Source organism: Triturus cristatus, chromosome 8, assembly GCF_964204655.1.
Source record: "Triturus cristatus chromosome 8, aTriCri1.1, whole genome shotgun sequence".
Classification (NCBI taxonomy): domain Eukaryota; kingdom Metazoa; phylum Chordata; class Amphibia; order Caudata; family Salamandridae; genus Triturus; species Triturus cristatus.
In genome coordinates this window covers 1,649,018,316-1,649,026,723 of record NC_140591.1, presented here as the reverse complement: position 1 = coordinate 1,649,026,723, position 8,408 = coordinate 1,649,018,316, and the positions used below count along the sequence as shown (strand labels likewise).

General features: G+C 47.7%; 1 protein-coding gene across 1 annotated transcript in view; it reads left to right on the top strand.

The window, feature by feature from the left end:
* The first annotated feature begins 729 nt into the window (after positions 1-729).
* LOC146808487 (transient receptor potential cation channel subfamily M member 2-like) overlaps positions 730-8,408 on the top strand; it is a 1,974,138-nt gene continuing 1,966,459 nt past the window's right edge. Inside the window, exons 1-2 of the mRNA XM_085623577.1 lie at positions 730-804; positions 871-1,006. The gene's annotated coding sequence lies outside the window, so the exon portion shown is untranslated. The remainder of the gene's footprint in view (positions 805-870; positions 1,007-8,408) is intronic.

Genomic DNA, 8,408 nt, shown 5'->3' with positions numbered 1-8,408 from the left:
TATTTGAAGAACTGTTGCTGTCGGGGTGCGCTGTACTCGGCCCTGCGGAGCAACACGTCAGTGCCTCAGAGGAGCTGCTGTGGCCGGGGTCTCACAGAGAGCCCCCTTCTGGCACGCACATTATGGGGGGCTGAAGCCCCCCCAGCAGGGGTGCACATCCTCCCCCTGGCCGGAGAGGCCAGAGGAGCTGCTGTGGCCCTGGTCTCACAGAGAGCCCCCCTATGGCACGCGCGGATCTCTCATTATGGGGGGGCTGAAGCCCCCCCAGCAGGAGTGTCCATCCTCCCAGTGCCCTGGACAGAGAGGCCAGAGGAGCTCTGTTTCTGGGCACCGGGCATGGATGAATGGGTGAATGGAAGCAACATGCACCCAGGTCAGGGGGTGCAATGTAGAGCGTCACACTACAGTGACCCCACTACTCTCCGAAGGTGAAAGGTGGCCATTGGGGTGCAGTGAAAGAACTAAGAGGGAATGGAATGTAAACCAGTTCCCTCGTCGGCAGTACACTTTCCATGACACTGAAAAATCACACGCGCCCCTTCTGTCCCGACACCTTCTCTAAACATCCCGCGCCCCCTCCTCCCGCCCCCACCCAGGCCCCCGCCGCACCGGTCAGATCTGCGAAGACATGCATCCCACATGTGTGGGCGTGCACTGGCAACGGCTCAAGGGCGAAACCCCGCTTTCTGTTGCCTCTGGGTACATGATTCACGGAGCCGTCTCTATTAAAGCCTTCCACGGAAGTCACCTGTGCAGAGCAGTGACAGCCACTGGCCAGTGAGCCAACACTCTCTGATCACACCCGTGCAGCCCTCTGATCGCCTGTCACCCGTGCAGAGCTGTGCAGAGCGGTGCCCCCGGGCTGTGCAGAGCGGTGCCCCCGGGCTGTGCAGAGCGGTGCCCGCGGGCTGTGCAGAGAGAGCGGTGCCCCCGGGCTGTGCAGAGAGAGCAGCGCCACCGGGCTCAGTGAACGGACACCCTCCTATCACAGCTGTGTGAAGTCCTTGTAAGTACTGCGAGCTTTTCAGAGACGGCTCCCGCTTCACGTCTCATCCCAGGTAACAGCCCCCCTGCTCTCTCTCTTTCTCGGGGTGGCTCTCTCTCAGGGGCCCTGTCTCTTTAACCTGCACTCTCGCAGGGGGTGCACTCTTTTTTCATGAACCCTAAAGCTGGCCCTCTCGTATTATCACAAGGCTCTCAGGGACATCTTAAGGGTTTTGGGGACCCTGGGCCAATCGTATTTTGGGGCCCCGTTTGGACCAGTTTTGACTTGATGATCCGGTTCGAGCTGTTCCAGGCCCTCTTTGGCCTGGTCCCTGACTCCCTGAAAGACACGAGGGTCCACATTCTAAACGTGTTTCCATCTAATGTCCAGGGATGGCGACACTGGTTTGGATATTGTAACACAGCAGCAGCTCACTGGTATCACTGCAGACCATCTCTGTGACCCTCTGCCATTTCTAATATGAGGTGTGCTCTTTCCATGAAAAAAAGCATTTATGGACGCTGCATGGTGTTCAAATACATAAACACAGCATGTCTCTGCAAAATGTCTCCAATAGACTCCCACACGTTACCCATATTAAAAATAAATTAAAGGAAAACAGGATTTAAAACAATCTATGTTTAAGAATCATTAAACTTCTAGTTCAAAATATTTTATTATATTTTGTGATAGACTGGACAAACAAAAAAATTATACTGTTGGTACATATAATGAAATAATGCACTCATTAAGAATATTACCATGACAATCGTCCAAAACATACGAAATTATAAAGATTGGAAAAAACGAAACAAACAAGGTCACTCCTCAAAAACATTAGTCATAGAATATAATTAATAAAAACAAATTTCGGCACTGAGTAAGTCATAAATAAATATTAATATAATCCTCAATCGGTTTCCATAACTGTTGAAATGATAGTGCCTTTTTTAATGGTCCCTTAAAGGAGAGATGAGCACCGACCTTTTAAAAGTGACATCCAACCACCTGGCCTGGATTGATATTGCTCTAGATGATTCCCAATTGGAGGTATTGGATCTAACAGTAATAGAGACAAGGAGATTAAAAAGCTTAGACTGGGGTTCGGAGAGGATAGATGATAAAAAATAAGATTTACCAATAGGTATGTTGTACTTGAAAGTCTCAGAAATAGGAAGTATTTTAACAACAATATCCCAAACATTTTACCAAAATTAAGATATTATATTACAGTCAAAAAGCATATGCTTCAAAGTACCATCATAAATTTTGCACTTCCAACAAAGTGGAGAAACCATCAGTTTAGCTTTGAAAAGTTTACAAGGGGGCCATAGACAATTAAACAAAATAAACACATTAGTTTGAGATGAAGAAACAGGAAAATATCCCGAAATATTAATGGCCCATATTTGGTTCCACTCTTTTAAGGAGAGATTCGAAGATAGTTCTGAATTCCAAAAGGTAACTAAAAAGGTAATGTTAGTAGTATTACTACAAATAAGTTGTTTATAAAATTTGAAAACAGTATGTTGAGAAGCTGAAGACGCTTTAAGACAACTTACCGGATCTGGAGTCGTAATTTGGGCTAATACAGTTGGAAAAGTATTAAGCAAAGTATTACACAGAATTTCATATTTAAAAGCTTCAAAGTCAGGTAACAAGCATCTGATGTGTAAGTCAGAGAAGGATAATCGGGCATCATCTTCATAAATATCCTGGATAGGGAAAATGCCCGCTGATATCCAAAGTTTCTGGAATGTAAGTGTATGGTTAAATTTTAAAGTGGGGTTATGCCAAAGGGATATCATAGCAGAATAAGAAATATGTGAGATATACGTGAGATATACTGAGTTTCTGCAATGTGGTGTTAAAAACAAGATTCTGGGAAAAAATAAACAAATGTTCAAATTTTGCAATTTGATTTTCTAAGTGTGACAATTTAGTATTAAATGTCTTATTCTCATGTGCCATTATAGAAATGACGACATCTCTTAAGTAAGCTTTGAAGGCATCCCATCTGATAACCGGAGAGGTAGCATCCTCCGTGTTATGTAAAAAGTGTTCATGAATAGCTTTTAAAAGTGTATCTTTATGGCTGTTTTGAAGAACAACATCAACATTCATACGGCAACGGGAATGAGACCGAGATAAATTACCAATTTGGAAGTGAAGGGAAATTATGGCATGGTCAGAAACTTCAATACTACCAATAGTAGGTTGAGTTATAGATTGCACTAAATCTCTAGACACCAATTAATAATCTAAGCGTGAGTGAGAATTGTGGGGGCTGGAGAAAAATGTGAATTCTTTTTGTGTAGGGAAATGTAACCTCCATGCGTCAATCAATTTAGTGTTTTTAGGTAACATTCTAAAGGAATGAAATGCTTTAGGAGGTGTGTATTTAGTTGAGGATAATCTATCTAAAAGAGGGTCGCTAATCAAATTAAAATCGCCCCAAAATAAAGGAAACTCTCCCAAGTTGAAGAATCTCAGAAGTAACATGGAACCAAAAAAGAAGCGTAATTTGCTGTTGGACCATAAATATTAACTAAATATAAAATTGTATCTCCAATTTAAATTTTAACTAATAGAAATCTGCCTACAGCATCAGTTTGTTTGTCTAAAACTTTTAGTTGGAGACTTTTTGGAGAAAAGAATAGCCACACCATTCTTTTTACCCTGTACAAGACAAGAAATAATCTGTATTATTATCATCATGACCCGGAGGTCGTTCGTTGCGAGCAGGGAGGCCACAGATTTTTTTATATTCTCCTACTTCTGGTGTATTATTGCCAAACAACCTGACCAGCTGATAATCGTCAATTTTAAAAAACGACAATTAAAAGACAACCAAAGTCATGGCACTCTGGTTGCACTATGAACTGGCCAATATATAAATGGTCATGTTTTTAATCTCTTTTAAATAACATTCAACGGTGGCTCCAATGAATGTAAATTTAAAATATATATTATCAAATTGAAAAGATCTCTTATACGACGATAATACGGATGACTTTTTTCGTTCTGAACGAGTGACTTTACAAGCCTCTTTAGAAGAAAAATTTTTATTAGACTATTTTTACAAAAACTCCGTCCTGAAGAAGGTGACAAATCAAATCTCACCAAAACTGTTCTTGTTGTTTTCTTTGTGAAGTACATTAATATGTTACTGATATGGAATTGATATACAATGTACACCAATCTTTTTTATATCTGTTTTAAATTTCAAATTTCATTATGAGATGTTTTTAATTTCACAATCAAATGTTTTGTTGTAATGAATTTGTCTAAACACAATTGATTTGTTTATGTATACATCAGATTGATACAGAATACATGTATTTATGATTATATCAACTATATATTGGTTCTATGATTTCTTTACTGTATTTAATTGAGCCTCATTACATTTTTTAGCCATTACTACTCTTTTTTAAGTGCTTGCACATTTTTGTGTCCAATACAAGATCCACATTGTGACTGTTGAGTCTTTTCACTAACGGACTTTTCTTTTGTTTTCGAAGAAACAATCTGACCAGTCCACTTCCTTTACATGTGTATTAATATGGTGTTGTCAATGTGAGTTTCTTGTAATAAACATATATCAGCTTTTCGACTGTAAATAATCTAAAATCTTCAACCTCTTAACTGGATGTTGCAGACCTTTGACATTCAATGAAACAATTTTAATTGTAGGAGAACTATTCATAGTTTAGGAAGTGAAAAAAGAGGAGAAAGAGTGGAGAAATGTATATCAACAGTAGGAGTATTGTAAGCGACCAAATCAATCAATCAATCATAGTATTTGTAAAGCATACTACATACCTGTGAGGGTCTGAAGGCGCTGTGGGGGGGATGCTGCTACTGTTCGAAGAGCCAGGTCTTGAGAAGTTTTCTGAAGGTCAGAAGGTTCCATGTCTTGGCGGCAAGGTGGGAGAATGATCTGCCGCCGGTGGTCACTCTTCGGATGTGGGGGACAGTGGCGAGGGCGCGGTCTGCAGATTGAAGCTGGCAGGTGGGGGTGTAGAGTCTGAGTCGGCTGTTGAGATACACTGGTACGGTGTTGTGGAGTGCCTTGTGTGCATGGATGAGGAGCTTGAAGGTTATCCTCTTGTTGATGGGGAGCCAGTGTAGGTCTCTTAGGTGGGGTGTGATGTGGCTGCGGCGAGGGATGTCGAGCATCAGGCGTGCGGAGGCATTCTGGATGCGTTGGAGCCGTTTCAGTAGTGGCTCCTGCATAGAGTGTGTTGCCGTAGTCCAGTCTTTGCTGACGAGGGCTTGGGTGACCGTCCTTCTGGTTTTGGTGGCGATCCATTTGAAAATCCTGCGAAGCATGCAGAGGGTGTTGAAGCAGGAGGAGGAGACGGCGTTGACCTGCTTCATCATGGAGAGGGTGGAGTCGAGGATGACCCCTAGGTTGTGTGCGTGGTCGGTGGGTGTAGGGGGTGCTCCTAGTGCGGTCGGCCACCAGGAGTCATACCAGGCTGAGGGGGTGGGTCCAAGGATGAGGACCTCCATCTTGTCTGAGTTCAGCTTCAGTCGGCTGTTTCTCATCCAGTCAGCGACGGCCTTCATTCCTTCATGGAGGTTGGTTTTGGCGATGTGGGGGTCTTTTTTCAGGGAGAGGATCACTGGGTGTCGTCGATGTATGAGATGATGTTGAGGTCATACTGTCGTGCGACATGGGCAAGCGGTGCCATGTAGACGTTGAACAACGTTGGGCTGAGAGATGAGCCTTTGGGTACGCCACAGATGATCTCGGTAGCTTTGGAGCAGAAAAGGGGGAGGCGGACGCTCTGAGTTCTGCCGGAGAGAAAAGAGGTGGTCCAGTCCAAGGCCTTCTCTTGGATTCCAGCATCGTGGAGGCATGTTCTTAGTGTGTGGAAGGTGGCTGACAGGTCCAGGAGGATGAGGGCCGTGGTTGCTCCATTGTCAAGCAGGGTCCTGATATCATTGGTGGCGGCGATGAGGGTAGTTTTGTGCTGTGGTTGCTGCGGAACCCGGACTGGGATGGGTCCAGGATGTTGTTTTCTTTGAGGAAGCTGGTCAGTTGTTTGTTGACGGCCTTTTCAATGACCTTCGCCGGGAACGGGAGCAGGGAGATGGGTCAGACGTTCTTGAGGTCCTTGGGGTCCGCCTTGGGTTTCTTGAGTAAGGCGTTGATCTCTGCGTGCTTCCAGCTCTCCTTGAAGGTTGCTGTCTTGAAGGAGATGTTGATGGTTTTCCGGAGATGGGGTGCGATGGTGCTGCTGGCTTTGTTGAAGATGTGGTGTGGGCAGGGGTCTTCCGGGGATCCGGAGTGGATGGTGTTCATGGTCTTGATGGTGTTGTCATCATTGATGTTTGTCCAGGCGGACAGGCGGTTGGTGCGGGTGGTGGTCGTCGCGGGAGCAGGAGTCTTGGCGGTTGCCGGGGGGTTGACGGTGTTGAAGCTGTCGTGGATGTCTGCGATCTTGTGATGGAAGAATGTGGCCAGTGAGTCACACAGGTCTTGTGATGTGGGATGTCGTTGGTGTTGGAGCTGGGATTGGAGAGTTCCTTCACGATGCTGAAGAATTCTTTGCTGTTGTGTGCGTTGTTGTCTAGGCAGTCTTTCAAGGAGGTCCTTTTGGCAGATCTGATGAGGTGGTGGTGTCTGCGGGTGGCGTTCTTGTGGGCTGTGTAACTTTCCGGTGTTTGTTCGCGGGTCCAGGTTTTTCTGAGTTTTCAGCAGGTTCGCTTAGAGGCCTGGAATTCTTCGACGAACCAGCTGGCTCTCTTGCTGGTGTGGGTGTTGGGGGGTTTCTTGAGCGGGGCGAGGGTATTGGTGCAGTCGTCGATCCATTGTCTGAGGTTGCGGGCTGCGGCGTCGTGGTCGGTCGGGTTTGCGGGTGGGCTCTGGGCGAGGGCAGTGGTTAGCTGGTCCTTGGTGAATTTGCTCCAGCTGCGGCGAGGCGTCTGCTGGGTATGGTGGTGTGTGGTGGGTTTCTGGAAGGTGAAGTGGATGCAGCAGTGGTCGGTCCAGTGGATTTCGGTGGTGCGCTTGAAGAAGATGTGGGAGCTTGCTGAGAAGATGGGGTCCAGTGTGTGGCCGGCGGAGTGGGTGGGTGTTGTGACGAGTTGTCTCAGTCCGAGGTTGGCGACGTTGTCGATCGAGGTGGCGGAGTTGGAGTCGTTGTTGTTCTTGAGGTGGAAATTCAGGTCTCCGAGGAGGATGTAATCTGTGGAGGCGAGGGCGTGTGTGCTGATGAAGTCGGTGATGGAGTCGCTGAATTGCGGTTGGGGTCCAGGGGGTTTGTAGATGAGGGTGCCTCTGAGGGTGGTGTTGGGGTCGGTGTGGATCTGGAAGTGCAGGTGTTCAGCAGTGCTGAGGGTGTTGTCGGAGTCTGTCGAAATTTTGAGAGTGTTTCTGTGGACGATGGCAATTCCTCCTCCAGCTCCGTTGGTGCGGTCCTTGTGGGTGATCTTGTAGCCTTCCGGGATGGCTATGGCGATGTCGGGTGCTGAGGAGGGGTTCAGCCACGTGTCTGTCAGGAAGGCGACGTCTGGGGTGTTGGTGTCCAGTAGGTCCCAGAGTTCGACGGCGTGTGTGCGGGTGGTGCGGGTGTTGAGCAGGATGCATCTGAGGGAGTTAGGGTCTTTGGTGGGTGGGTTGGCAGGTCGGATGCTGGTGAAGCTGCAGTTCCGGCAGGAGAAGGGTCCTTGGGTGCACTTTGGGGCGGCCAGGCAGCAGGTGTGTGAGCGTCTGGGGTTGAGTGCTTGGAGGGTGCTGGAGCCGTAGCGGAGGCGGGCGTCATGGGTTTAGCCGCGGTCCAGGCACGGACGGGCACAGACAGGCTGGCCTTAGGCACGCCTTCGGCGCGCCCGCTGCGTGGCCTCCATATGAGGGATTTGGGAGGGAGGAGCAGCTGGGAGGCGGGAGCAGGGTGGCAAATGGGAGGGCAGGTGGCGGGGCCACAGGGGACGCAGCTGCAGGAACCACGGGGGGGGGAGCAGGGGGTCACAGAAGGCAATGGGACATGGGCAGAACAGGGGACACGAGGAAAAATGGGGCACAGAGGAGACACAAGCAAGAGGGGGCAAGGTAGCAGAAGCAAGAAATGCACAGAGCAGTCACAATCAAAACAATCAATAAAACGGTGGCACACACCTAGTTGTTAACGGCTCTCTCTACCACGGAGGGGGGAGCAGGGGGGTCACAGAAGGCAATGGGACATGGGCAGAACGGGGACACGAGGAAAAATGGGGCACAGAGGAGACACAAGCAAGAGGGGGCAAGGCAGCAGAAGCAAGAAATGCACAGAGCAGTCACAATCAAAACAATCAATAAAACGGTGGCACACACCTAGTTGTTAACGGCTCTCTCTACCACGGAGGGGGGAGCAGGGGGGTCACAGAAGGCAATGGGACATGGGCAGAATGGGGGACACAAGGAAAAATGGGG